Source organism: Sus scrofa, chromosome 12 (genome assembly GCF_054392235.1).
Source record: "Sus scrofa isolate SSC_HxYL_T2T_F1_AM1 chromosome 12, Sscrofa_HxYL_maternal_Yorkshire_Landrace_v2.0, whole genome shotgun sequence".
NCBI classification, from domain to species: Eukaryota; Metazoa; Chordata; class Mammalia; order Artiodactyla; family Suidae; genus Sus; species Sus scrofa.
The window spans coordinates 33,595,377-33,623,090 of record NC_139394.1 but is presented as its reverse complement, the minus strand read 5'-3'; positions in this window follow the sequence as shown (position 1 = coordinate 33,623,090).

Sequence of the window (27,714 nt, the reverse complement as noted above, 5' to 3'; positions counted from 1 at the left end):
TTCCCTTTACAGAATGCATCTGCCAGAAGCTCGTTTGGGGCCGTCGGTGCGACTGGGCCTCGGCGCTGAGCGGCCGAGCTGGCTCAGGGTGCATGGCTGTGGCCTGGGCGCAGAAGGACTTCTCGCGCCCAATCCTGCTTCCCCACGAAGGAGAACCCGTGGGGAGTGGGTTTCGGGCACCCGACCCCCAGCAAAGCAGCAGGGCCCAGGGAGCCGGGGCAGCCCAGCCCCGGTTCGCCCTATGGTGAGCGGGGTGCCGGAGGCGAAAACGGCTTGCGTTGCTTTTTCGATTGGAGGCGCGTTGGGGCTGTGGTTTGCTGCCCGAGGAGAGTCCCTTTGCAGAATGCAGCTGCCAGAAGCTCGTTTGGGGCCGTCGGTGCGACGGAGCCTCGGCGCTGAGCGGCCGAGCTGGCTCAGGGGGCATTGTTGGTGCCTGGGCGAAGAAGGTCTTCGCGCGCCAAATCCTGCTTCCCCACGAAGGAGAACCCGTGGGGAGTGGGTTTCGGGCATCCGAGACCCCCAGCAAAGCAGCAGGGCCCAGGGAGCCGGGGCAGCCCAGCCCCTGTTCGCCCTACGGAGAGTGGGGGGCCGGGGGCGAAAACGGCTTGCGTTGCTTTCTCGATGCGAGGCGCGTTGGGGCTGTGGTTTGCTGCCCGAGGAGAGATTCCCTTTGCAGAATGCAGCTGCCAGAAGCTCGTTTGGGGCCGTCGGTGTGACAGGGCCACGGAGCTGTGCGGCCAATCTGGCTCAGGGGGCATGGCTGGGGCCTGGGCACAGAAGGACTTCGGGCGCCGAATCCGGCTTCCCCACGAAGGAGAACCCGTGGGGATTGGGCCTCGGGCACCGGAGAACCCCAGCAAAGCAGCAGGGCCCAGGGAGCCGGGGTCGCCCAGTCCGGGTTCGCCCTATGGAGAGCGGAGGGGCGCGGGCGAAAACGGCTTGCGTTGCTTTCTGGATCCGAGGCGCGTTGGGGCTGTGGTTTGCTGCCCGAGGAGAGTTTCCCTTTACAGAATGCAGCTGCCAGAAGCTCGTTTGGGGCCGTCGGTGCGACTGGGCCTCGGCGCTGAGCGGCCGAGCTGGCTCAGGGGGCATGGCTGGGGCCTGGGCACAGAAGGCCTTCGGGCGCCCAATCCTGCTTCCCCACGAAGGAGAACCCGTGGGGAGTGGGTTTCGGGCACCCGAGACCACCAGCAAAGCAGCAGGGCCCAGGGAGCCGGGGCAGCCCAGCCCCGGTTCGCCCTATGGAGTGCGGAGGGCCGGGGGCGAAAACGGCTTGCGTTGCTTTCTCCATCCGAGGCGTGTTGGGGCTGTGGTTTGCTGCCCGAGGAGAGTTTCCCTTTGCAGAATGCAGCTGCCAGAAGCTCGTTTGGGGCCGTCGGTGCGACGGAGCCTCGGCGCTGAGCGGCCGAGATGGCTCGGGGCATGGTTGGTGCCTGGGCGCAGAAGGTCTTCGCGCGACCGATCCTGCTTCCCCACGAAGGAGAACCCGTGGGGAGTGGGTTTCGGGCACCCGAGACCCCCATCATAGCAGCAGGGCCCCGGGAGCCGGGGCAGCCCAGCCCCGGTTCGCCCTATGGAGAGCGGAGGGCCGGGGGCGAAAACGGCTTGCGTTGCTTTCTCGATCCGAGGCGTGTTGGGGCTGGTTTGCTGCCCGAGGATAGTTTCCCTTTGCAGAATGCAGCTGCCAGAAGCTCGTTTGGGGCCGTCAGTGTGACGGAGCTTCGGCGCTAAGCGGCCGAGCTGGCACAGGAGGCATGGTTGGTGCCTGGGCGCAGAAGGTCTTCGCGCGCCCAATCCTGCTTCCCCACGAAGGAGAACCCGTGGGGAGTGGGTTTCGGGCACCCGAGACCCCCAGCAAAGCAGCAGGGCCCAGGGAGCCGGGGCAGCCAAGCCCCGGTTCGCCCAATGGAGAGCGGTGGCCCGGGGGCGAAAACGGCTTCCATTGTGTTCTGGATCCGAGGCGCGTTGGGGCTGTGGTTTGCTGCCCGAGGAGAGTTTCCCTTTACAGAATGCAGCTGCCAGAAGCTCGTTTGGGGCCGTCGGTGCGACGGGGCCTCGGCGCTGAGCGGCGGAGCTGGCTCAGGGGGCATGCTGGGGCCTGGGCACAGAAGGCCTTCGGGCGCCCAATCCTGCTTCCGCACGAAGGAGAACCCTTGGGGTGTGGGTTTCGGGCACCGGAGACCCCCAGCAAAGCAGCAGGGCCCAGGGAGCCGGGGCAGCCCAGCCCCGGTTTCCCCAATGGAGAGCGGTGGGCCGGGGGCGATAAGGCTTGTGTTGCTTTCTGGATCCGAGGCGCGTTGGGGCTGTGGTTTGCTGCCCGAGGAGAGTTTCCCTTTACAGAATGCATCTGCCAGAAGCTCGTTTGGGGCCGTCGGTGCGACTGGGCCTCGGCGCTGAGCGGCCGAGCTGGCTCAGGGTGCATGGCTGTGGCCTGGGCGCAGAAGGACTTCTCGCGCCCAATCCTGCTTCCCCACGAAGGAGAACCCGTGGGGAGTGGGTTTCGGGCACCCGACCCCCAGCAAAGCAGCAGGGCCCAGGGAGCCGGGGCAGCCCAGCCCCGGTTCGCCCTATGGTGAGCGGGGTGCCGGAGGCGAAAACGGCTTGCGTTGCTTTTTCGATTGGAGGCGCGTTGGGGCTGTGGTTTGCTGCCCGAGGAGAGTTTCCCTTTGCAGAATGCAGCTGCCAGAAGCTCGTTTGGGGCCGTCGGTGCGACGGAGCCTCGGCGCTGAGCGGCCGAGCTGGCTCAGGGGGCATGGTTGGTGCCTGGGCGAAGAAGGTCTTCGCGCGCCAAATCCTGCTTCCCCACGAAGGAGAACCCGTGGGGAGTGGGTTTCGGGCACCCGAGACCCCCAGCAAAGCAGCAGGGCCTCGGGAGCCGGGGCAGCCCAGCCCCGATTGGCCCTATGGAGAGCGGAGGGCCGGGGGCGAAAACGGCTTGCGTTGCTTTCTCGATCCGAGGCGCGTTGGGGCTGTGGTTTGCTGCCCGAGGAGAGTTTCCCTTTGCAGAATGCAGCTGCCAGAAGCTCGTTTGGGACCGTCGGTGTGACGGAGCCTCGGCGCTGAGCGGCCGAGCTGGCCCCGGAGGCATAGTTGGTGCCTGGGCGCAGAAGGTCTTCGCGCGCCCAATCCTGCTTCCCCACGAAGGAGAACCCGTGGGGAGTGGGTTTCGGGCACCCGAGACCCCCAGCAAAGCAGCAGGGCCCAGGGAGCCGGGGCAGCCCAGCCCCGGTTCGCCCAATGGAGAGCGGTGGCCCGGTGGCGAAAACGGCTTCCATTGCGTTCTGGATCCGAGGCGCGTTGGGGCTGTGGTTTGCTGCCCGAGGAGAGTTTCCCTTTACAGAATGCAGCTGCCAGAAGCTCGTTTGGGGCCGTCGGTGCGACGGGGCCTCGGCGCTGAGCGGCGGAGCTGGCTCAGGGGGCATGCTGGGGCCTGGGCACAGAAGGCCTTCGGGCGCCCAATCCTGCTTCCGCACGAAGGAGAACCCTTGGGGAGTGGGTTTCGGGCACCGGAGACCCCCAGCAAAGCAGCAGGGCCCAGGGAGCCGGGGCAGCCCAGCCCCGGTTTCCCCAATGGAGAGCGGTGGGCCGGGGGCGATAATGGCTTGTGTTGCTTTCTGGATCCGAGGCGCGTTGGGGCTGTGGTTTGCTGCCCGAGGAGAGTTTCCCTTTACAGAATGCATCTGCCAGAAGCTCGTTTGGGGCCGTCGGTGCGACTGGGCCTCGGCGCTGAGCGGCCGAGCTGGCTCAGGGTGCATGGCTGTGGCCTGGGCGCAGAAGGACTTCTCGCGCCCAATCCTGCTTCCCCACGAAGGAGAACCCGTGGGGAGTGGGTTTCGGGCACCCGACCCCCAGCAAAGCAGCAGGGCCCAGGGAGCCGGGGCAGCCCAGCCCCGGTTCGCCCTATGGTGAGCGGGGTGCCGGAGGCGAAAACGGCTTGCGTTGCTTTTTCGATTGGAGGCGCGTTGGGGCTGTGGTTTGCTGCCCGAGGAGAGTCCCTTTGCAGAATGCAGCTGCCAGAAGCTCGTTTGGGGCCGTCGGTGCGACGGAGCCTCGGCGCTGAGCGGCCGAGCTGGCTCAGGGGGCATTGTTGGTGCCTGGGCGAAGAAGGTCTTCGCGCGCCAAATCCTGCTTCCCCACGAAGGAGAACCCGTGGGGAGTGGGTTTCGGGCATCCGAGACCCCCAGCAAAGCAGCAGGGCCCAGGGAGCCGGGGCAGCCCAGCCCCTGTTCGCCCTACGGAGAGCGGGGGGCCGGGGGCGAAAACGGCTTGCGTTGCTTTCTCGATGCGAGGCGCGTTGGGGCTGTGGTTTGCTGCCCGAGGAGAGATTCCCTTTGCAGAATGCAGCTGCCAGAAGCTCGTTTGGGGCCGTCGGTGTGACAGGGCCACGGAGCTGTGCGGCCAATCTGGCTCAGGGGGCATGGCTGGGGCCTGGGCACAGAAGGACTTCGGGCGCCGAATCCGGCTTCCCCACGAAGGAGAACCCGTGGGGATTGGGCCTCGGGCACCGGAGAACCCCAGCAAAGCAGCAGGGCCCAGGGAGCCGGGGTCGCCCAGTCCGGGTTCGCCCTATGGAGAGCGGAGGGCCGCGGGCGAAAACGGCTTGCGTTGCTTTTAAGATCCGAGGCGCGTTGCGGCTGTGGTTTGCTGCCGGAGGAGAGTTTCGCTTTGCAGAATGCAGCTGACAGAAGCTCGTTTGGGGCCGTCGGTGCGACGGGGCCTCGGGGCTGAGCGGCCGAGCTGGCTCAGGGGGCATGGTTGGGGCCTGGGCGCAGAAGGACTTTCCGCGCCCAATCCTGCTTCCCCACGAAGGAGAACCCGTGGGGAGTGGGTTTCGGGCACCGGAGACCCCCAGCAAAGCAGCAGGGCCCAGGGAGCCGGGGAAGCCCAGCCCCTGTTCGCCCTATGGAGAGCGGGGGGCCGGGGGCGAAAAAGGCTTGCGTTGCTTTCTCGATGCGAGGCGCGTTGGGGCTGTGGTTTGCTGCCCGAGGAGAGTTTCCCTTTGCAGAATGCAGCTGCCAGAAGCTCGTTTGGACCATCGGTGTAACGGGGCCTCGGCGCTGAGCGGCCGAGCTGGCTCAGGGTGCATGGCTGTGGTCTGGGCGCAGAAGGCCTTCTCGCGCCCAATCCTGCTTCCCCACGAAGGAGAACCCGTGGGGAGTGGGTTTTGGGCACCCGAGACCCCCAGCAAAGCAGCAGGGCCCAGGGAGCCGGGGCAGCCCAGCCCCGGTTCTCCCTACGGTGAGCGGGGTGCCGGAGGCGAAAACGGCTTGCGTTGCTTTTTCGATTGGAGGCGCGTTGGGGCTGTGGTTTGCTGCCCGAGGAGAGTTTCCCTTTGCAGAATGCAGCTGCCAGAAGCTCGTTTGGGGCCGTCGGTGCGACGGTGCCTCGGCGCTGAGCGGACGAGCTGGCTCAGGGGGCATTGTTGGTGCCTGGGCGCAGAAGGTCTTCGCGCGCCGAATCCTGCTTCCCCACGAAGGAGAACCCGTGGGGAGTGGGTTTCGGGCATCCGAGACCCCCAGCAAAGCAGCAGGGCCCAGGGAGCCGGGGCTGCCCAGCCCCGGTTCGCCCAATGGAGAGCGGTGGGCCGGGGGCGAACACGGCTTGCGTTGCTTTCTGGATCCGAGGCGCGTTGGGGATGTGGTTTGCTGCCGGAGGAGAGTTTCCCTTTACAAAATGCAGCCGCCAGAAGCTCGTTTGGGGCCGTCGGTGCGACGGGGCCTCGGAGCTGTGCGGCCGATCTGGCTCAGGGGGCATGGCTGGGGCCTGGGCACAGAAGGCCTTCGGACGCCCAATCCGGCTTCCCCATGAAGGAGAACCCGTGGGGATTGGGCCTCGGGCACCGGAGACCCCCAGCAAAGCAGCAGGTCCCAGGGAGCCGGGGCAGCCCAGCCCCTGTTCGCCCTATGGAGAGCGGTGGCCCGGGGGCGAAAAAGGCTTGCGTTGCTTTCTCGATGCGAGGCGCGTTGGGGCTGTGGTTTGCTGCCCGAGGAGAGTTTCCCTTTGCAGAATGCAGCTGCCAGAAGCTCGTTTGGACCATCGGTGTAACGGGGCCTCGGCGCTGAGCGGCCGAGCTGCCTCAGGGGGCATGGATGGTGCCTGGGCGCAGAAGGTCTTCGCGCGCCCAATCCTGCTTCCCCACGAAGGAGAACCCGTGGGGAGTGGGTTTCGGGCACCCAAGACCCCCAGCAAAGCAGCAGGGCCCAGGGAGCCGGGGCAGCCCAGCCCCGGTTTCCCCAATGGAGAGCGGTGGGCCGGGGGCGAAAACGGCTTGCGTTGCTTTCTGGATCCGAGGCGCGTTGGGGCTGTGGTTTGCTGCCCGAGGAGAGATTCCCTTTGCAGAATGCAGCTGCCAGAAGCTCGTTTGGGGCCGTCGGTGTGACAGGGCCACGGAGCTGTGCGGCCAATCTGGCTCAGGGGGCATGGCTGGGGCCTGGGCACAGAAGGACTTCGGGCGCCGAATCCGGCTTCCCCACGAAGGAGAACCCGTGGGGATTGGGCCTCGGGCACCGGAGAACCCCAGCAAAGCAGCAGGGCCCAGGGAGCCGGGGTCGCCCAGTCCGGGTTCGCCCTATGGAGAGCGGAGGGCCGCGGGCGAAAACGGCTTGCGTTGCTTTTAAGATCCGAGGCGCGTTGCGGCTGTGGTTTGCTGCCGGAGGAGAGTTTCGCTTTGCAGAATGCAGCTGACAGAAGCTCGTTTGGGGCCGTCGGTGCGACGGGGCCTCGGGGCTGAGCGGCCGAGCTGGCTCAGGGGGCATGGTTGGGGCCTGGGCGCAGAAGGACTTTCCGCGCCCAATCCTGCTTCCCCACGAAGGAGAACCCGTGGGGAGTGGGTTTCGGGCACCGGAGACCCCCAGCAAAGCAGCAGGGCCCAGGGAGCCGGGGAAGCCCAGCCCCTGTTCGCCCTATGGAGAGCGGGGGGCCGGGGGCGAAAAAGGCTTGCGTTGCTTTCTCGATGCGAGGCGCGTTGGGGCTGTGGTTTGCTGCCCGAGGAGAGTTTCCCTTTGCAGAATGCAGCTGCCAGAAGCTCGTTTGGACCATCGGTGTAACGGGGCCTCGGCGCTGAGCGGCCGAGCTGGCTCAGGGTGCATGGCTGTGGTCTGGGCGCAGAAGGCCTTCTCGCGCCCAATCCTGCTTCCCCACGAAGGAGAACCCGTGGGGAGTGGGTTTTGGGCACCCGAGACCCCCAGCAAAGCAGCAGGGCCCAGGGAGCCGGGGCAGCCCAGCCCCGGTTCTCCCTACGGTGAGCGGGGTGCCGGAGGCGAAAACGGCTTGCGTTGCTTTTTCGATTGGAGGCGCGTTGGGGCTGTGGTTTGCTGCCCGAGGAGAGTTTCCCTTTGCAGAATGCAGCTGCCAGAAGCTCGTTTGGGGCCGTCGGTGCGACGGTGCCTCGGCGCTGAGCGGACGAGCTGGCTCAGGGGGCATTGTTGGTGCCTGGGCGCAGAAGGTCTTCGCGCGCCGAATCCTGCTTCCCCACGAAGGAGAACCCGTGGGGAGTGGGTTTCGGGCATCCGAGACCCCCAGCAAAGCAGCAGGGCCCAGGGAGCCGGGGCTGCCCAGCCCCGGTTCGCCCAATGGAGAGCGGTGGGCCGGGGGCGAACACGGCTTGCGTTGCTTTCTGGATCCGAGGCGCGTTGGGGATGTGGTTTGCTGCCGGAGGAGAGTTTCCCTTTACAAAATGCAGCCGCCAGAAGCTCGTTTGGGGCCGTCGGTGCGACGGGGCCTCGGAGCTGTGCGGCCGATCTGGCTCAGGGGGCATGGCTGGGGCCTGGGCACAGAAGGCCTTCGGACGCCCAATCCGGCTTCCCCATGAAGGAGAACCCGTGGGGATTGGGCCTCGGGCACCGGAGACCCCCAGCAAAGCAGCAGGTCCCAGGGAGCCGGGGCAGCCCAGCCCCTGTTCGCCCTATGGAGAGCGGTGGCCCGGGGGCGAAAAAGGCTTGCGTTGCTTTCTCGATGCGAGGCGCGTTGGGGCTGTGGTTTGCTGCCCGAGGAGAGTTTCCCTTTGCAGAATGCAGCTGCCAGAAGCTCGTTTGGACCATCGGTGTAACGGGGCCTCGGCGCTGAGCGGCCGAGCTGCCTCAGGGGGCATGGATGGTGCCTGGGCGCAGAAGGTCTTCGCGCGCCCAATCCTGCTTCCCCACGAAGGAGAACCCGTGGGGAGTGGGTTTCGGGCACCCAAGACCCCCAGCAAAGCAGCAGGGCCCAGGGAGCCGGGGCAGCCCAGCCCCGGTTTGCCCAATGGAGAGCGGTGGGCCGGGGGCGAAAACGGCTTGCGTTGCTTTCTGGATCCGAGGCGCGTTGGGGCTGTGGTTTGCTGCCCGAGGAGAGTTTCCCTTTACAGAATGCAGCTGCCAGAAGCTCGTTTGGGGCCGTCGGTGCGACTGGGCCTCGGCGCTGAGCGGCCGAGCTGGCTCAGGGGGCATGGCTGGGGCCTGGGCACAGAAGGCCTTCGGGCGCCCAATCCGGCTTCCCCACGAAGGAGAACCCGTGGGGAGTGGGTTTCGGGCACCCGAGACCCCCAGCAAAGCAGCAGGGCCCAGGGAGCCGGGGCAGCCCAGCCCCGGTTCGCCCTATGGAGTGCGGAGGGCCGGGGGCGAAAACGGCTTGCGTTGCTTTCTCGATCCGAGGCGTGTTGGGGCTGTGGTTTGCTGCCCGAGGAGAGTTTCCCTTTGCAGAATGCAGCTGCCAGAAGCTCGTTTGGGGCCGTCGGTGCGACGGAGCCTCGGCGCTGAGCGGCCGAGCTGGCTCAGGGCATGGTTGGTGCCTGGGCGCAGAAGGTCTTCGCGCGCCCAATCCTGCTTCCCCACGAAGGAGAACCCGTGGGGAGTGGGTTTCGGGCACCCGAGACCCCCAGCAAAGCAGCAGGGCCCAGGGAGCCGGGGCAGCCCAGCCCCGGTTCACCCTATTGAGAGCGGAGGGCCGCGGGCGAAAACGGCTTGCGTTGCTTTTAAGATCCGAGGCGCGTTGGGGCTGTGGTTTGCTGCCCGAGGAGAGTTTCCCTTTGCAGAATGCAGCTGCCAGAAGCTCGTTTGGGACCGTCGGTGTGACGGAGCCTCGGCGCTGAGCGGCCGAGCTGGCCCCGGAGGCATGGTTGGTGCCTGGGCGCAGAAGGTCTTCGCGCGCCCAATCCTGCTTCCCCACGAAGGAGAAGCCGTGGGGAGTGGGTTTCGGGCACCCGAGACCCCCAGCAAAGCAGCAGGGCCTCGGGAGCCGGGGCAGCCCAGCCCCGGTTCGCCCTATGGAGAGCGGAAGGCCGCGGGCGAAAACGGCTTGCGTTGCTTTTTCGATTGGAGGCGCGTTGGGGCTGTGGTTTGCTGCCCGAGGAGAGTTTCCCTTTGCAGAATGCAGCTGCCAGAAGCTCGTTTGGGGCCGTCGGTGCGACGGAGCCTCGGCGCTGAGCGGCCGAGCTGGCTCAGGGGGCATTGTTGGTGCCTGGGCGAAGAAGGTCTTCGCGCGCCAAATCCTGCTTCCCCACGAAGGAGAACCCGTGGGGAGTGGGTTTCGGGCATCCGAGACCCCCAGCAAAGCAGCAGGGCCCAGGGAGCCGGGGCAGCCCAGCCCCTGTTCGCCCTACGGAGAGCGGGGGGCCGGGGGCGAAAACGGCTTGCGTTGCTTTCTCGATGCGAGGCGCGTTGGGGCTGTGGTTTGCTGCCCGAGGAGAGATTCCCTTTGCAGAATGCAGCTGCCAGAAGCTCGTTTGGGGCCGTCGGTGTGACAGGGCCACGGAGCTGTGCGGCCAATCTGGCTCAGGGGGCATGGCTGGGGCCTGGGCACAGAAGGACTTCGGGCGCCGAATCCGGCTTCCCCACGAAGGAGAACCCGTGGGGATTGGGCCTCGGGCACCGGAGAACCCCAGCAAAGCAGCAGGGCCCAGGGAGCCGGGGTCGCCCAGTCCGGGTTCGCCCTATGGAGAGCGGAGGGCCGCGGGCGAAAACGGCTTGCGTTGCTTTTAAGATCCGAGGCGCGTTGCGGCTGTGGTTTGCTGCCGGAGGAGAGTTTCGCTTTGCAGAATGCAGCTGACAGAAGCTCGTTTGGGGCCGTCGGTGCGACGGGGCCTCGGGGCTGAGCGGCCGAGCTGGCTCAGGGGTCATGGTTGGGGCCTGGGCGCAGAAGGACTTTCCGCGCCCAATCCTGCTTCCCCACGAAGGAGAACCCGTGGGGAGTGGGTTTCGGGCACCGGAGACCCCCAGCAAAGCAGCAGGGCCCAGGTAGCCGGGGAAGCCCAGCCCCTGTTCGCCCTATGGAGAGCGGGGGGCCGGGGGCGAAAAAGGCTTGCGTTGCTTTCTCGATGCGAGGCGCGTTGGGGCTGTGGTTTGCTGCCCGAGGAGAGTTTCCCTTTGCAGAATGCAGCTGCCAGAAGCTCGTTTGGACCATCGGTGTAACGGGGCCTCGGCGCTGAGCGGCCGAGCTGGCTCAGGGTGCATGGCTGTGGTCTGGGCGCAGAAGGCCTTCTCGCGCCCAATCCTGCTTCCCCACGAAGGAGAACCCGTGGGGAGTGGGTTTTGGGCACCCGAGACCCCCAGCAAAGCAGCAGGGCCCAGGGAGCCGGGGCAGCCCAGCCCCGGTTCTCCCTACGGTGAGCGGGGTGCCGGAGGCGAAAACGGCTTGCGTTGCTTTTTCGATTGGAGGCGCGTTGGGGCTGTGGTTTGCTGCCCGAGGAGAGTTTCCCTTTGCAGAATGCAGCTGCCAGAAGCTCGTTTGGGGCCGTCGGTGCGACGGTGCCTCGGCGCTGAGCGGACGAGCTGGCTCAGGGGGCATTGTTGGTGCCTGGGCGCAGAAGGTCTTCGCGCGCCGAATCCTGCTTCCCCACGAAGGAGAACCCGTGGGGAGTGGGTTTCGGTCATCCGAGACCCCCAGCAAAGCAGCAGGGCCCAGGGAGCCGGGGCTGCCCAGCCCCGGTTCGCCCAATGGAGAGCGGTGGGCCGGGGGCGAACACGGCTTGCGTTGCTTTCTGGATCCGAGGCGCGTTGGGGATGTGGTTTGCTGCCGGAGGAGAGTTTCCCTTTACAAAATGCAGCCGCCAGAAGCTCGTTTGGGGCCGTCGGTGCGACGGGGCCTCGGAGCTGTGCGGCCGATCTGGCTCAGGGGGCATGGCTGGGGCCTGGGCACAGAAGGCCTTCGGACGCCCAATCCGGCTTCCCCATGAAGGAGAACCCGTGGGGATTGGGCCTCGGGCACCGGAGACCCCCAGCAAAGCAGCAGGTCCCAGGGAGCCGGGGCAGCCCAGCCCCTGTTCGCCCTATGGAGAGCGGTGGCCCGGGGGCGAAAAAGGCTTGCGTTGCTTTCTCGATGCGAGGCGCGTTGGGGCTGTGGTTTGCTGCCCGAGGAGAGTTTCCCTTTGCAGAATGCAGCTGCCAGAAGCTCGTTTGGACCATCGGTGTAATGGGGCCTCGGCGCTGAGCGGCCGAGCTGCCTCAGGGGGCATGGATGGTGCCTGGGCGCAGAAGGTCTTCGCGCGCCCAATCCTGCTTCCCCACGAAGGAGAACCCGTGGGGAGTGGGTTTCGGGCACCCAAGACCCCCAGCAAAGCAGCAGGGCCCAGGGAGCCGGGGCAGCCCAGCCCCGGTTTCCCCAATGGAGAGCGGTGGGCCGGGGGCGAAAACGGCTTGCGTTGCTTTCTGGATCCGAGGCGCGTTGGGGCTGTGGTTTGCTGCCCGAGGAGAGTTTCCCTTTACAGAATGCAGCTGCCAGAAGCTCGTTTGGGGCCGTCGGTGCGACGGGGCCTCGGCGCTGAGCGGCCGAGCTGGCTCAGGGGGCATGGCTGGGGCCTGGGCACAGAAGGCCTTCGGGCGCCCAATCCGGCTTCCCCACGAAGGAGAACCCGTGGGGAGTGGGTTTCGGGCACCCGAGACCCCCAGCAAAGCAGCAGGGCCCAGGGAGCCGGGGCAGCCCAGCCCCGGTTCGCCCTATGGAGTGCGGAGGGCCGGGGGCGAAAACGGCTTGCGTTGCTTTCTCGATCCGAGGCGTGTTGGGGCTGTGGTTTGCTGCCCGAGGAGAGTTTCCCTTTGCAGAATGCAGCTGCCAGAAGCTCGTTTGGGGCCGTCGGTGCGACGGAGCCTCGGCGCTGAGCGGCCGAGCTGGCTCAGGGCATGGTTGGTGCCTGGGCGCAGAAGGTCTTCGCGCGCCCAATCCTGCTTCCCCACGAAGGAGAACCCGTGGGGAGTGGGTTTCGGGCACCCGAGACCCCCAGCAAAGCAGCAGGGCCTCGGGAGCCGGGGCAGCCCAGCCCCGGTTCACCCTATTGAGAGCGGAGGGCCGCGGGCGAAAACGGCTTGCGTTGCTTTTAAGATCCGAGGCGCGTTGGGGCTGTGGTTTGCTGCCCGAGGAGAGTTTCCCTTTGCAGAATGCAGCTGCCAGAAGCTCGTTTGGGACCGTCGGTGTGACGGAGCCTCGGCGCTGAGCGGCCGAGCTGGCTCAGGGGGCATGGTTGGTGCCTGGGCGCAGAAGGTCTTCGCGCGCCCAATCCTGCTTCCCCACGAAGGAGAACCCGTGGGGAGTGGGTTTCGGGCACCCGAGACCCCCAGCAAAGCAGCAGGGCCTCGGGAGCCGGGGCAGCCCAGCCCCGGTTCGCCCTATGGAGAGCGGAAGGCCGCGGGCGAAAACGGCTTGCGTTGCTTTTAAGATCCGAGGCGCGTTGGGGCTGTGGTTTGCTGCCCGAGGAGAGTTTCCCTTTGCAGAATGCAGCTGCCAGAAGCTCGTTTGGGACCGTCGGTGTGACGGAGCCTCGGCGCTGAGCGGCCGAGCTGGCCCCGGAGGCATGGTTGGTGCCTGCGCTCAGAAGGTCTTCGCGCGCCCAATCCTGCTTCCCCACAAAGGAGAACCCGTGGGGAGTGGGTTTCTGGCACCCGAGACCCCCAGCAAAGCAGCAGGGCCCAGGGAGCCGGGGTCGCCCAGTCCTGGTTCGCCCTATGGAGAGCGGGGGCCGGGGGCGAAAACGGCTTGCATTGCTTTCTCGATCCGAGGCGCGTTGGGGCTGTGTTTTGCTGCCCGAGGAGAGTTTCTGTTGCAGAATGCAGCTGCCAGAAGCTCGTTTGGGGCCGTCGGTGCGACGGAGCCTCGGCGCTGAGCGGACGAGCTGGCTCAGGGGGCATTGTTGGTGCCTGGGCGCAGAAGGTCTTCGCGCGCCGAATCCTGCTTCCCCACGAAGGAGAACCCGTGGGGAGTGGGTTTCGGGCATCCGAGACCCCCAGCAAAGCAGCAGGGCCCAGGGAGCCGGGGCTGCCCAGCCCCGGTTCGCCCAATGGAGAGCGGTGGGCCGGGGGCGAACACGGCTTGCGTTGCTTTCTGGATCCGAGGCGCGTTGGGGATGTGGTTTGCTGCCCGAGGAGAGTTTCCCTTTACAAAATGCAGCCGCCAGAAGCTCGTTTGGGGCCGTCGGTGCGACGGGGCCTCGGAGCTGTGCGGCCGATCTGGCTCAGGGGGCATGGCTGGGGCCTGGGCACAGAAGGCCTTCGGACGCCCAATCCGGCTTCCCCATGAAGGAGAACCCGTGGGGATTGGGCCTCGGGCACCGGAGACCCCCAGCAAAGCAGCAGGTCCCAGGGAGCCGGGGCAGCCCAGCCCCTGTTCGCCCTATGGAGAGCGGTGGCCCGGGGGCGAAAAAGGCTTGCGTTGCTTTCTCGATGCGAGGCGCGTTGGGGCTGTGGTTTACTGCCCGAGGAGAGTTTCCCTTTGCAGAATGCAGCTGCCAGAAGCTCGTTTGGACCATCGGTGTAACGGGGCCTCGGCGCTGAGCGGCCGAGCTGCCTCAGGGGGCATGGATGGTGCCTGGGCGCAGAAGGTCTTCGCGCGCCCAATCCTGCTTCCCCACGAAGGAGAACCCGTGGGGAGTGGGTTTCGGGCATCCGAGACCCCCAGCAAAGCAGCAGGGCCCAGGGAGCCGGGGCAGCCCAGCCCCGGTTTCCCCAATGGAGAGCGGTGGGCCGGGGGCGAAAACGGCTTGCGTTGCTTTCTGGATCCGAGGCGCGTTGGGGCTGTGGTTTGCTGCCCGAGGAGAGTTTCCCTTTACAGAATGCAGCTGCCAGAAGCTCGTTTGGGGCCGTCGGTGCGACTGGGCCTCGGCGCTGAGCGGCCGAGCTGGCTCAGGGGGCATGGCTGGGGCCTGGGCACAGAAGGCCTTCGGGCGCCCAATCCGGCTTCCCCACGAAGGAGAACCCGTGGGGAGTGGGTTTCGGGCACCCGAGACCCCCAGCAAAGCAGCAGGGCCCAGGGAGCCGGGGCAGCCCAGCCCCGGTTCGCCCTATGGAGTGCGGAGGGCCGGGGGCGAAAACGGCTTGCGTTGCTTTCTCGATCCGAGGCGTGTTGGGGCTGTGGTTAGCTGCCCGAGGAGAGTTTCCCTTTGCAGAATGCAGCTGCCAGAAGCTCGTTTGGGGCCGTCGGTGCGACGGAGCCTCGGCGCTGAGCGGCCGAGCTGGCTCAGGGCATGGTTGGTGCCTGGGCGCAGAAGGTCTTCGCGCGCCCAATCCTGCTTCCCCACGAAGGAGAACCCGTGGGGAGTGGGTTTCGGGCACCCGAGACCCCCAGCAAAGCAGCAGGGCCTCGGGAGCCGGGGCAGCCCAGCCCCGGTTCGCCCTATTGAGAGCGCAGGGCCGCGGGCAAAAACGGCTTGCGTTGCTTTTAAGATCCGAGGCGCGTTGGGGCTGTGGTTTGCTGCCCGAGGAGAGTTTCCCTTTGCAGAATGCAGCTGCCAGAAGCTCGTTTGGGACCGTCGGTGTGACGGAGCCTCGGCGCTGAGCGGCCGAGCTGGCCCCGGAGGCATGGTTGGTGCCTGGGCGCAGAAGGTCTTCGCGCGCCCAATCCTGCTTCCCCACGAAGGAGAACCCGTGGGGAGTGGGTTTCGGGCACCCGAGACCCCCAGCAAAGCAGCAGGGCCTCGGGAGCCGGGGCAGCCCAGCCCCGGTTCGCCCTATGGAGAGCGGAGGGCCGCGGGCGAAAACGGCTTGCGTTGCTTTTAAGATCCGAGGCGCGTTGGGGCTGTGGTTTGCTGCCCGAGGAGAGTTTCCCTTTGCAGAATGCAGCTGCCAGAAGCTCGTTTGGGACCGTCGGTGTGACGGAGCCTCGGCGCTGAGCGGCCGAGCTGGCCCCGGAGGCATGGTTGGTGCCTGCGCTCAGAAGGTCTTCGCGCGCCGAATCCTGCTTCCCCACGAAGGAGAACCCGTGGGGAGTGGGTTTCGGGCATCCGAGACCCCCAGCAAAGCAGCAGGGCCCAGGGAGCCGGGGCTGCCCAGCCCCGGTTCGCCCAATGGAGAGCGGTGGGCCGGGGGCGAACACGGCTTGCGTTGCTTTCTGGATCCGAGGCGCGTTGGGGATGTGGTTTGCTGCCCGAGGAGAGTTTCCCTTTACAAAATGCAGCCGCCAGAAGCTCGTTTGGGGCCGTCGGTGTGACGGGGCCTCGGAGCTGTGCGGCCGATCTGGCTCAGGGGGCATGGCTGGGGCCTGGGCACAGAAGGCCTTCGGACGCCCAATCCGGCTTCCCCATGAAGGAGAACCCGTGGGGATTGGGCCTCGGGCACCGGAGACCCCCAGCAAAGCAGCAGGTCCCAGGGAGCCGGGGCAGCCCAGCCCCTGTTCGCCCTATGGAGAGCGGTGGCCCGGGGGCGAAAAAGGCTTGCGTTGCTTTCTCGATGCGAGGCGCGTTGGGGCTGTGGTTTGCTGCCCGAGGAGAGTTTCCCTTTGCAGAATGCAGCTGCCAGAAGCTCGTTTGGACCATCGGTGTAACGGGGCCTCGGCGCTGAGCGGCCGAGCTGCCTCAGGGGGCATGGATGGTGCCTGGGCGCAGAAGGTCTTCGCGCGCCCAATCCTGCTTCCCCACGAAGGAGAACCCGTGGGGAGTGGGTTTCGGGCACCCAAGACCCCCAGCAAAGCAGCAGGGCCCAGGGAGCCGGGGCAGCCCAGCCCCGGTTTCCCCAATGGAGAGCGGTGGGCCGGGGGCGAAAACGGCTTGCGTTGCTTTCTGGATCCGAGGCGCGTTGGGGCTGTGGTTTGCTGCCCGAGGAGAGTTTCCCTTTACAGAATGCAGCTGCCAGAAGCTCGTTTGGGGCCGTCGGTGCGACTGGGCCTCGGCGCTGAGCGGCCGAGCTGGCTCAGGGGGCATGGCTGGGGCCTGGGCACAGAAGGCCTTCGGGCGCCCAATCCGGCTTCCCCACGAAGGAGAACCCGTGGGGAGTGGGTTTCGGGCACCCGAGACCCCCAGCAAAGCAGCAGGGCCCAGGGAGCCGGGGCAGCCCAGCCCCGGTTCGCCCTATGGAGTGCGGAGGGCCGGGGGCGAAAACGGCTTGCGTTGCTTTCTCGATCCGAGGCGTGTTGGGGCTGTGGTTTGCTGCCCGAGGAGAGTTTCCCTTTGCAGAATGCAGCTGCCAGAAGCTCGTTTGGGGCCGTCGGTGCGACGGAGCCTCGGCGCTGAGCGGCCGAGCTGGCTCAGGGCATGGTTGGTGCCTGGGCGCAGAAGGTCTTCGCGCGCCCAATCCTGCTTCCCCACGAAGGAGAACCCGTGGGGAGTGGGTTTCGGGCACCCGAGACCCCCAGCAAAGCAGCAGGGCCTCGGGAGCCGGGGCAGCCCAGCCCCGGTTCGCCCTATTGAGAGCGGAGGGCCGCGGGCGAAAACGGCTTGCGTTGCTTTTAAGATCCGAGGCGCGTTGGGGCTGTGGTTTGCTGCCCGAGGAGAGTTTCCCTTTGCAGAATGCAGCTGCCAGAAGCTCGTTTGGGACCGTCGGTGTGACGGAGCCTCGGCGCTGAGCGGCCGAGCTGGCCCCGGAGGCATGGTTGGTGCCTGGGCGCAGAAGGTCTTCGCGCGCCCAATCCTGCTTCCCCACGAAGGAGAACCCGTGGGGAGTGGGTTTCGGGCACCCGAGACCCCCAGCAAAGCAGCAGGGCCTCGGGAGCCGGGGCAGCCCAGCCCCGGTTCGCCCTATGGAGAGCGGAAGGCCGCGGGCGAAAACGGCTTGCGTTGCTTTTTCGATTGGAGGCGCGTTGGGGCTGTGGTTTGCTGCCCGAGGAGAGTTTCCCTTTGCAGAATGCAGCTGCCAGAAGCTCGTTTGGGGCCGTCGGTGCGACGGAGCCTCGGCGCTGAGCGGCCGAGCTGGCTCAGGGGGCATTGTTGGTGCCTGGGCGAAGAAGGTCTTCGCGCGCCAAATCCTGCTTCCCCACGAAGGAGAACCCGTGGGGAGTGGGTTTCGGGCATCCGAGACCCCCAGCAAAGCAGCAGGGCCCAGGGAGCCGGGGCAGCCCAGCCCCTGTTCGCCCTACGGAGAGCGGGGGGCCGGGGGCGAAAACGGCTTGCGTTGCTTTCTCGATGCGAGGCGCGTTGGGGCTGTGGTTTGCTGCCCGAGGAGAGATTCCCTTTGCAGAATGCAGCTGCCAGAAGCTCGTTTGGGGCCGTCGGTGTGACAGGGCCACGGAGCTGTGCGGCCAATCTGGCTCAGGGGGCATGGCTGGGGCCTGGGCACAGAAGGACTTCGGGCGCCGAATCCGGCTTCCCCACGAAGGAGAACCCGTGGGGATTGGGCCTCGGGCACCGGAGAACCCCAGCAAAGCAGCAGGGCCCAGGGAGCCGGGGTCGCCCAGTCCGGGTTCGCCCTATGGAGAGCGGAGGGCCGCGGGCGAAAACGGCTTGCGTTGCTTTTAAGATCCGAGGCGCGTTGCGGCTGTGGTTTGCTGCCGGAGGAGAGTTTCGCTTTGCAGAATGCAGCTGACAGAAGCTCGTTTGGGGCCGTCGGTGCGACGGGGCCTCGGGGCTGAGCGGCCGAGCTGGCTCAGGGGGCATGGTTGGGGCCTGGGCGCAGAAGGACTTTCCGCGCCCAATCCTGCTTCCCCACGAAGGAGAACCCGTGGGGAGTGGGTTTCGGGCACCGGAGACCCCCAGCAAAGCAGCAGGGCCCAGGGAGCCGGGGAAGCCCAGCCCCTGTTCGCCCTATGGAGAGCGGGGGGCCGGGGGCGAAAAAGGCTTGCGTTGCTTTCTCGATGCGAGGCGCGTTGGGGCTGTGGTTTGCTGCCCGAGGAGAGTTTCCCTTTGCAGAATGCAGCTGCCAGAAGCTCGTTTGGACCATCGGTGTAACGGGGCCTCGGCGCTGAGCGGCCGAGCTGGCTCAGGGTGCATGGCTGTGGTCTGGGCGCAGAAGGCCTTCTCGCGCCCAATCCTGCTTCCCCACGAAGGAGAACCCGTGGGGAGTGGGTTTTGGGCACCCGAGACCCCCAGCAAAGCAGCAGGGCCCAGGGAGCCGGGGCAGCCCAGCCCCGGTTCTCCCTACGGTGAGCGGGGTGCCGGAGGCGAAAACGGCTTGCGTTGCTTTTTCGATTGGAGGCGCGTTGGGGCTGTGGTTTGCTGCCCGAGGAGAGTTTCCCTTTGCAGAATGCAGCTGCCAGAAGCTCGTTTGGGGCCGTCGGTGCGACGGTGCCTCGGCGCTGAGCGGCCGAGCTGGCTCAGGGGGCATTGTTGGTGCCTGGGCGCAGAAGGTCTTCGCGCGCCGAATCCTGCTTCCCCACGAAGGAGAACCCGTGGGGAGTGGGTTTCGGGCATCCGAGACCCCCAGCAAAGCAGCAGGGCCCAGGGAGCCGGGGCTGCCCAGCCCCGGTTCGCCCAATGGAGAGCGGTGGGCCGGGGGCGAACACGGCTTGCGTTGCTTTCTGGATCCGAGGCGCGTTGGGGATGTGGTTTGCTGCCGGAGGAGAGTTTCCCTTTACAAAATGCAGCCGCCAGAAGCTCGTTTGGGGCCGTCGGTGCGACGGGGCCTCGGAGCTGTGCGGCCGATCTGGCTCAGGGGGCATGGCTGGGGCCTGGGCACAGAAGGCCTTCGGACGCCCAATCCGGCTTCCCCATGAAGGAGAACCCGTGGGGATTGGGCCTCGGGCACCGGAGACCCCCAGCAAAGCAGCAGGTCCCAGGGAGCCGGGGCAGCCCAGCCCCTGTTCGCCCTATGGAGAGCGGTGGCCCGGGGGCGAAAAAGGCTTGCGTTGCTTTCTCGATGCGAGGCGCGTTGGGGCTGTGGTTTGCTGCCCGAGGAGAGTTTCCCTTTGCAGAATGCAGCTGCCAGAAGCTCGTTTGGACCATCGGTGTAATGGGGCCTCGGCGCTGAGCGGCCGAGCTGCCTCAGGGGGCATGGATGGTGCCTGGGCGCAGAAGGTCTTCGCGCGCCCAATCCTGCTTCCCCACGAAGGAGAACCCGTGGGGAGTGGGTTTCGGGCACCCAAGACCCCCAGCAAAGCAGCAGGGCCCAGGGAGCCGGGGCAGCCCAGCCCCGGTTTCCCCAATGGAGAGCGGTGGGCCGGGGGCGAAAACGGCTTGCGTTGCTTTCTGGATCCGAGGCGCGTTGGGGCTGTGGTTTGCTGCCCGAGGAGAGTTTCCCTTTACAGAATGCAGCTGCCAGAAGCTCGTTTGGGGCCGTCGGTGCGACTGGGCCTCGGCGCTGAGCGGCCGAGCTGGCTCAGGGGGCATGGCTGGGGCCTGGGCACAGAAGGCCTTCGGGCGCCCAATCCGGCTTCCCCACGAAGGAGAACCCGTGGGGAGTGGGTTTCGGGCACCCGAGACCCCCAGCAAAGCAGCAGGGCCCAGGGAGCCGGGGCAGCCCAGCCCCGGTTCGCCCTATGGAGTGCGGAGGGCCGGGGGCGAAAACGGCTTGCGTTGCTTTCTCGATCCGAGGCGTGTTGGGGCTGTGGTTTGCTGCCCGAGGAGAGTTTCCCTTTGCAGAATGCAGCTGCCAGAAGCTCGTTTGGGGCCGTCGGTGCGACGGAGCCTCGGCGCTGAGCGGCCGAGCTGGCTCAGGGCATGGTTGGTGCCTGGGCGCAGAAGGTCTTCGCGCGCCCAATCCTGCTTCCCCACGAAGGAGAACCCGTGGGGAGTGGGTTTCGGGCACCCGAGACCCCCAGCAAAGCAGCAGGGCCTCGGGAGCCGGGGCAGCCCAGCCCCGGTTCACCCTATTGAGAGCGGAGGGCCGCGGGCGAAAACGGCTTGCGTTGCTTTTAAGATCCGAGGCGCGTTGGGGCTGTGGTTTGCTGCCCGAGGAGAGTTTCCCTTTGCAGAATGCAGCTGCCAGAAGCTCGTTTGGGACCGTCGGTGTGACGGAGCCTCGGCGCTGAGCGGCCGAGCTGGCCCCGGAGGCATGGTTGGTGCCTGGGCGCAGAAGGTCTTCGCGCGCCCAATCCTGCTTCCCCACGAAGGAGAACCCGTGGGGAGTGGGTTTCGGGCACCCGAGACCCCCAGCAAAGCAGCAGGGCCTCGGGAGCCGGGGCAGCCCAGCCCCGGTTCGCCCTATGGAGAGCGGAAGGCCGCGGGCGAAAACGGCTTGCGTTGCTTTTAAGATCCGAGGCGCGTTGGGGCTGTGGTTTGCTGCCCGAGGAGAGTTTCCCTTTGCAGAATGCAGCTGCCAGAAGCTCGTTTGGGGCCGTCGGTGTGACGGAGCCTCGGCGCTGAGCGGCCGAGCTGGCCCCGGAGGCATGGTTGGTGCCTGCGCTCAGAAGGTCTTCGCGCGCCGAATCCTGCTTCCCCACGAAGGAGAACCCGTGGGGAGTGGGTTTCGGGCATCCGAGACCCCCAGCAAAGCAGCAGGGCCCAGGGAGCCGGGGCTGCCCAGCCCCGGTTCGCCCAATGGAGAGCGGTGGGCCGGGGGCGAACACGGCTTGCGTTGCTTTCTGGATCCGAGGCGCGTTGGGGATGTGGTTTGCTGCCCGAGGAGAGTTTCCCTTTACAAAATGCAGCCGCCAGAAGCTCGTTTGGGGCCGTCGGTGTGACGGGGCCTCGGAGCTGTGCGGCCGATCTGGCTCAGGGGGCATGGCTGGGGCCTGGGCACAGAAGGCCTTCGGACGCCCAATCCGGCTTCCCCATGAAGGAGAACCCGTGGGGATTGGGCCTCGGGCACCGGAGACCCCCAGCAAAGCAGCAGGTCCCAGGGAGCCGGGGCAGCCCAGCCCCTGTTCGCCCTATGGAGAGCGGTGGCCCGGGGGCGAAAAAGGCTTGCGTTGCTTTCTCGATGCGAGGCGCGTTGGGGCTGTGGTTTGCTGCCCGAGGAGAGTTTCCCTTTGCAGAATGCAGCTGCCAGAAGCTCGTTTGGACCATCGGTGTAACGGGGCCTCGGCGCTGAGCGGCCGAGCTGCCTCAGGGGGCATGGATGGTGCCTGGGCGCAGAAGGTCTTCGCGCGCCCAATCCTGCTTCCCCACGAAGGAGAACCCGTGGGGAGTGGGTTTCGGGCACCCAAGACCCCCAGCAAAGCAGCAGGGCCCAGGGAGCCGGGGCAGCCCAGCCCCGGTTTCCCCAATGGAGAGCGGTGGGCCGGGGGCGAAAACGGCTTGCGTTGCTTTCTGGATCCGAGGCGCGTTGGGGCTGTGGTTTGCTGCCCGAGGAGAGTTTCCCTTTACAGAATGCAGCTGCCAGAAGCTCGTTTGGGGCCGTCGGTGCGACTGGGCCTCGGCGCTGAGCGGCCGAGCTGGCTCAGGGGGCATGGCTGGGGCCTGGGCACAGAAGGCCTTCGCGCGCCCAATCCGGCTTCCCCACGAAGGAGAACCCGTGGGGAGTGGGTTTCGGGCACCCGAGACCCCCAGCAAAGCAGCAGGGCCCAGGGAGCCGGGGCAGCCCAGCCCCGGTTCGCCCTATGGAGTGCGGAGGGCCGGGGGCGAAAACGGCTTGCGTTGCTTTCTCGATCCGAGGCGTGTTGGGGCTGTGGTTTGCTGCCCGAGGAGAGTTTCCCTTTGCAGAATGCAGCTGCCAGAAGCTCGTTTGGGGCCGTCGGTGCGACGGAGCCTCGGCGCTGAGCGGCCGAGCTGGCTCAGGGCATGGTTGGTGCCTGGGCGCAGAAGGTCTTCGCGCGCCCAATCCTGCTTCCCCACGAAGGAGAACCCGTGGGGAGTGGGTTTCGGGCACCCGAGACACCCAGCAAAGCAGCAGGGCCTCGGGAGCCGGGGCAGCCCAGCCCCGGTTCGCCCTATTGAGAGCGGAGGGCCGCGGGCGAAAACGGCTTGCGTTGCTTTTAAGATCCGAGGCGCGTTGGGGCTGTGGTTTGCTGCCCGAGGAGAGTTTCCCTTTGCAGAATGCAGCTGCCAGAAGCTCGTTTGGGACCGTCGGTGTGACGGAGCCTCGGCGCTGAGCGGCCGAGCTGGCCCCGGAGGCATGGTTGGTGCCTGGGCGCAGAAGGTCTTCGCGCGCCCAATCCTGCTTCCCCACGAAGGAGAACCCGTGGGGAGTGGGTTTCGGGCACCCGAGACCCCCAGCAAAGCAGCAGGGCCTCGGGAGCCGGGGCAGCCCAGCCCCGGTTCGCCCTATGGAGAGCGGAAGGCCGCGGGCGAAAACGGCTTGCGTTGCTTTTAAGATCCGAGGCGCGTTGGGGCTGTGGTTTGCTGCCCGAGGAGAGTTTCCCTTTGCAGAATGCAGCTGCCAGAAGCTCGTTTGGGACCGTCGGTGTGACGGAGCCTCGGCGCTGAGCGGCCGAGCTGGCCCCGGAGGCATGGTTGGTGCCTGCGCTCAGAAGGTCTTCGCGCGCCCAATCCTGCTTCCCCACAAAGGAGAACCCGTGGGGAGTGGGTTTCTGGCACCCGAGACCCCCAGCAAAGCAGCAGGGCCCAGGGAGCCGGGGTCGCCCAGTCCTGGTTCGCCCTATGGAGAGCGGGGGCCGTGGGCGAATACGGCTTGCATTGCTTTCTCGATCCGAGGCGCGTTGGGGCTGTGGTTTGCTGCCCGAGGAGAGTTTCCCTTTGCAGAATGCAGCCGCCAGAAGCTCGTTTGGGGCCGTCGGTGCGACGGAGCCTCGGCGCTGAGCGGCCGAGCTGGCTCAGGGGGCATTGTTGGTGCCTGGGCGCAGAAGGTCTTCGCGCGCCGAATCCTGCTTCCCCACGAAGGAGAAGCCGTGGGGAGTGGGTTTCGGGCATCCGAGACCCCCAGCAAAGCAGCAGGGCCCAGGGAGCCGGGGCTGCCCAGCCCCGGTTCGCCCAATGGAGAGCGGTGGGCCGGGGGCGAACACGGCTTGCGTTGCTTTCTGGATCCGAGGCGCGTTGGGGATGTGGTTTGCTGCCCGAGGAGAGTTTCCCTTTACAAAATGCAGCCGCCAGAAGCTCGTTTGGGGCCGTCGGTGCGACGGGGCCTCGGAGCTGTGCGGCCGATCTGGCTCAGGGGGCATGGCTGGGGCCTGGGCACAGAAGGCCTTCGGACGCCCAATCCGGCTTCCCCATGAAGGAGAACCCGTGGGGATTGGGCCTCGGGCACCGGAGACCCCCAGCAAAGCAGCAGGTCCCAGGGAGCCGGGGCAGCCCAGCCCCGGTTCGCCCTATGGAGAGCGGTGGCCCGGGGGCGAAAAAGGCTTGCGTTGCTTTCTGGATGCGAGGCGCGTTGGGGCTGTGGTTTGCTGCCCGAGGAGAGTTTCCCTTTGCAGAATGCAGCTGCCAGAAGCTCGTTTGGACCATCGGTGTAACGGGGCCTCGGCGCTGAGCGGCCGAGCTGCCTCAGGGGGCATGGATGGTGCCTGGGCGCAGAAGGTCTTCGCGCGCCCAATCCTGCTTCCCCACGAAGGAGAACCCGTGGGGAGTGGGTTTCGGGCACCCAAGACCCCCAGCAAAGCAGCAGGGCCCAGGGAGCCGGGGCAGCCCAGCCCCGGTTCGCCCAATGGAGAGCGGTGGCCCGGGGGAGAAAACGGCTTCCGTTGCTTTCTGGATTCGAGGCGCGTTGGGGCTGTGGTTTGCTGCCCGAGGAGAGTTTCCCTTTACAGAATGCAGCTGCCAGAAGCTCGTTTGGGGCCGTCGGTGCGACTGGGCCTCGGCGCTGAGCGGCCGAGCTGGCTCAGGGGGCATGGCTGGGGCCTGGGCACAGAAGGCCTTCGGGCGCCCAATCCTGCTTCCCCACGAAGGAGAACCCGTGGGGAGTGGGTTTCGGGCACCCGAGACCACCAGCAAAGCAGCAGGGCCCAGGGAGCCGGGGCAGCCCAGCCCCGGTTCGCCCTATGGAGTGCGGAGGGCCGGGGGCGAAAACGGCTTGCGTTGCTTTCTCGATCCGAGGCGTGTTGGGGCTGTGGTTTGCTGCCGGAGGAGAGTTTCCATTTGCAGAATGCAGCTGCCAGAAGCTCGTTTGGGGCCGTCGGTGCGACGGAGCCTCGGCGCTGAGCGGCCGAGATGGCTCAGGGCATGGTTGGTGCCTGGGCGCAGAAGGTCTTCGCGCGACCGATCCTGCTTCCCCACGAAGGAGAACCCGTGGGGAGTGGGTTTCGGCTACGCGAGACCCCCATCAAAGCAGCAGGGCCCCGGGAGCCGGGGCAGCCCAGCCCCGGTTCGCCCTATGGAGAGCGGAGGGCCGGGGGCGAAAACGGCTTGCGTTGCTTTCTCGATCCGAGGCGTGTTGGGGCTGGTTTGCTGCCCGAGGATAGTTTCCCTTTGCAGAATGCAGCTGCCAGAAGCTCGTTTGGGGCCGTCAGTGTGACGGAGCTTCGGCGCTAAGCGGCCGAGCTGGCCCCGGAGGCATGGTTGGTGCCTGGGCGCAGAAGGTCTTCGCGCGCCCAATCCTGCTTCCCCACGAAGGAGAACCCGTGGGGAGTGGGTTTCGGGCACCCGAGACCCCCAGCAAAGCAGCAGGGCCCAGGGAGCCGGGGCAGCCCAGCCCCGGTTCGCCCAATGGAGAGCGGTGGCCCGGGGGAGAAAACGGCTTCCGTTGCGTTCTGGATCCGAGGCGCGTTGGGGCTGTGGTTTGCTGCCCGAGGAGAGTTTCCCTTTACAGAATGCAGCTGCCAGAAGCTCGTTTGGGGCCGTCGGTGCGACGGGGCCTCGGCGCTGAGCGGCGGAGCTGGCTCAGGGGGCATGCTGGGGCCTGGGCACAGAAGGCCTTCGGGCGCCCAATCCTGCTTCCGCACGAAGGAGAACCCTTGGGGAGTGGGTTTCGGGCACCGGAGACCCCCAGCAAAGCAGCAGGGCCCAGGGAGCCGGGGCAGCCCAGCCCCGGTTTCCCCAATGGAGAGCGGTGGGCCGGGGGCGATAACGGCTTGTGTTGCTTTCTGGATCCGAGGCGCGTTGGGGCTGTGGTTTGCTGCCCGAGGAGAGTTTCCCTTTACAGAATGCATCTGCCAGAAGCTCGTTTGGGGCCGTCGGTGCGACTGGGCCTCGGCGCTGAGCGGCCGAGCTGGCTCAGGGGGCATGGCTGGGGCCTGGGCACAGAAGGCCTTCGCGCGCCCAATCCTGCTTCACCACGAAGGAGAACCCGTGGGGAGTGGGTTTCGGGCACCCGAGACCCCCAGCAAAGGAGCAGGGCCCAGGGAACCGGGGCAGCCCAGCACCGGTTCGCCCTATGGAGAGTTGGGGCCGGGGGCGAAAACGGCTTGCATGGTTTCTCCATCCGAGGCGCGTTGGGGGTGTGGTTTGCTGCCCGAGGAGAGTTTCCCTTTGCAGACTGCAGCTGCCAGAAGCTCGTTTGGGGCCGTCGGTGCGACGGAGCCTCGGCGCAGAGCGGCCGAGCTGGCTCAGGGGGCATGGCTGGGGCCTGGGCGCAGAAGGCCTTCGCGCGCCCAATCCTGCTTCCCCACGAAGGAGAACCCGTGCGGAGTGGGTTTCGGGCACCGGAGCCCCCCAGCAAAGCAGCAGGGCCCAGGGAGCCGGGGCAGCCCAGCCCCGGTTCAACCTATGTTGAGCGGGGTGCCAGAGGCGAAAACGGCTTGCATTGCTTTCTCGATCCGAGGCGCGTTAGGGCTGTGGTTTGCTGCCAGAGGAGAGATTCCCTTTGCAGAATGCAGCTGCCAGAACCTCGTTTGGGGCCGTCGGTGCGACGGGACTTTGGCGCTGAGCGGCCGAGCTGGCTCAGGGGGCATGGCTGGGGCCTGGGCGCAGAAGGCCATCGCGCGCCCAATCCTGCTTCTCCACGAAGGAGAACCCGTGCGGAGTGGGTTTCGGGCACCCGAGACCCCCAGCAAAGCAGCAGGGCCCAGGGACCCGGGGCAGCCCAGCCCTGGTTCGCCCTATTGAGAGCGGGGGGCCGGGGGCGAAAACGGCTTGCGTTGCTTTCTAGATCCGAGGCGCGTTGGGGCTGTGGTTTGCTGCCCGAGGAGAGTTTCCCTTTGCAGAATGCAGCTGCCAGAAGCTTGTTTGGGGCCGTCGGTGCGACGGGGCCTCGGAGCTGTGCGGCCGATCTGGCTCAGGGGGCATGGCTGGGGCCTGGGCACAGAAGGCCTTCGGACGCCCAATCCGGCTTCCCCACGAAGGAGAACCCGTGGGGATTGGGCCTCCGGCACCGGAGAACCCCAGCAAAGCAGCAGCGCCCAGGGAGCCGGGGCAGCCCAGCCCAGGTTCGCCCTATTGAGAGCTGGGGGCCGGGGGCGAAAACGGCTTGCGTTGCTTTCTCGATCCGAGGAGCGTTGGGGCTGTGGTTTGCTGCCCGAGTAGAGATTCCCTTTGCAGAATGCAGCTGCCAGAACCTCCTTTGGGGCCTTCGGTGCGACTGGGCCTCGGCGCTGAGCGGCCGAGCTGGCTCAGGGGGCATGGCTGGCGCCTGGGCACAGAAGGCCTTCGGGCGCCCAATCCTTTTTCCCCACGAAGGAGAACCCGTGGGGAGTGGGTTTGGGGCACCGGAGCCCCCCAGCAAAGCAGCAGGGCCCAGGGAGCCGGGGCAGCCCAGCCCCGGTTCAACCTATGGTGAGCGGGGTGCCAGAGGCGAAAACGGCTTGCATTGCTTTCTCGATCCGAGGCGCGTTAGGGCTGTGGTTTGCTGCCAGAGGAGAGATTCCATTTGCAGAATGCAGCTGCCAGAACCTCGTTTGGGGCCGTCGGTGCGACGGGACCTCGGCGCTGAGCGGCCGAGCTGGCTCAGGGGGCATGGCTGGGGCCTGGTTGCAGAAGGCCTTCGCGCGCCCAATCGTGCTTCCCCACGAAGGAGAACCCGTGCGGAGTGGGTTTCGGGCACCCGAGACCCCCAGCAAAGCAGCAGGGCCCAGGGAGCCGGGGCAGCCCAGCCCCGGTTCGCCCTATTGAGAGCGGGGGGCCGGGGGCGAAAACGGCTTGCGTTGCTTTCTAGATCCGAGGCGCGTTGGGGCTGTGGTTTGCTGCCCGAGGAGAGTTTCCCTTTGCAGAATGCAGCTGCCAGAAGCTCGTTTGGGGCCGTCGGTGCGACGGGGCCTCGGAGCTGTGCGGCCGATCTGGCTCAGGGGGCATGGCTGGGGCCTGGGCACAGAAGGCCTTCGGACGCCCAATCCGGCTTCCCCACGAAGGAGAACCCGTGGGGATTGGGCCTCCGGCACCGGAGAACCCCAGCAAAGCAGCAGGGCCCAGGGAGCCGGGGTCGCCCAGTCCGGGTTCGCCCTATGGAGAGATGGGGGCCGGGGGCGAAAACGGCTTGCATGGCTTTCTCCATCCGAGGCGCGTTGGGGCTGTGGTTTGCTGCCCGAGGAGAGTTTCCCTTTGCAGAATGCAGCTGCCAGAAGCTCGTTTGGGGCCGTCGGTGCGACGGAGCCTCGGCGCTGAGCGGCCGAGCTGGCTCAGGGCATGGTTGGTGCCTGGGCGCAGAAGGTCTTCGCGCGCCCAATCCTGCTTCCCCACGAAGGAGAACCCGTGGGGAGTGGGTTTCGGGCACCCGAGACCCCCAGCAAAGCAGCAGGGCCTCGGGAGCCGGGGCAGCCCAGCCCCGGTTCACCCTATTGAGAGCGGAGGGCCGCGGGCGAAAACGGCTTGCGTTGCTTTTAAGATCCGAGGCGCGTTGGGGCTGTGGTTTGCTGCCCGAGGAGAGTTTCCCTTTGCAGAATGCAGCTGCCAGAAGCTCGTTTGGGACCGTC